We start from the raw sequence: 1,189 nt of genomic DNA, 5'->3' as shown, positions 1-1,189 counted from the left end.
ACGCTGAACAGCATGGCCAACCTGGCGTCGACATTTTGGGATCAGGGCCGGTGGGAGGAGGCGGAGAGGCTTAAGGTGCAGGTCCTAGAGACGAGCAAGACGAAGCTTGGGCCAGACCATCCCGACACGCTGACTAGCATGGCCAACCTGGCGTATACACTGAGAAGGCTTGGTCGCCGTCATCAGGCGCTTGAACTGATGGGCCGGTGCGTCTCTCTTCGACGACGCATACTTGGCCCACAACATCCACGAACTCAATCCTCAATGAAGGTACTCGAATTGTGGCAGCAATATAACGGCTAGTATCTCAGTAGCAGAATTTCTTCCTCTTTAGTGTCTCGTTTATGCATTCTTGACAAGTCCTAGCAAGGTGCTGGTCAACGACGCTCCATTTCCAGTTGTGACCTGCACCTTAGCTTTCGGGCTACGTCCGCGTGTACCGTACTCTTGATCGATTTAGCGACGTTATATACTTCGCACGCATACTATCGTCCTCAAACTCTTTCATCAGTTGATATGATACTCCAGGCTGTGCCTGGCATGTTTCTTTCCAGAACCACTCGGAGCAAGGACAAGGTCGCCCTGCTGATCGTTTCCGGTGATCGGTCGGCGTCTAATGTTTTCACGGAGGGGAACCTTCCATACGAACTCGTAATGGATACAGATAAAATTACGCCTATCGTACTGCCTGTCGGCTTCCCAGTTATTCAATCGTATCAGTGGGAGGTTTCTCATCGGTCTTCCGCAGTCGGCTCGGTTGGGCTCCTCGGCACGAGTGTTTATGCTGGGACTTCTGTCCCGTCCGGGGGTTCGAAGGTCATACTCGTGAAAAAACTCAAAATTGGGAATCTTCCGTTTCCATTTGGTCTCGCGCAGCAAGTGGCATTTGGTAAAAGAAGCGGCAACGAAGCACGCCACCAGTGTGGGCGTAGTGTGCGAGTGAGCGGAGCAGCGACAACGTGGACACGTGGCCTCTACGCTAGCTTCCAACGATTTCTACGGGCTTCCATGGCTGCGTATAGTCTCCAAACCAAACTGCAGTGTGCATACCAAACCATAAGTTTATTACGCCCGGTGACTAAAAAAGTCAATAGGGCTCACTAGCTAAGTTACTTTACATGTCCGAAAGTGGCGTCTCTGCCTCCTGCAAGCCCATAAGCGGTCATCCTCCTTCCATTTCTGCTCTTGT

This window comes from Beauveria bassiana, assembly GCF_000280675.1.
Source record: "Beauveria bassiana ARSEF 2860 unplaced genomic scaffold BBA_S00060, whole genome shotgun sequence".
NCBI lineage: Eukaryota > Fungi > Ascomycota > Sordariomycetes > Hypocreales > Cordycipitaceae > Beauveria > Beauveria bassiana.
This window is presented reverse-complemented; position numbering follows the sequence as displayed.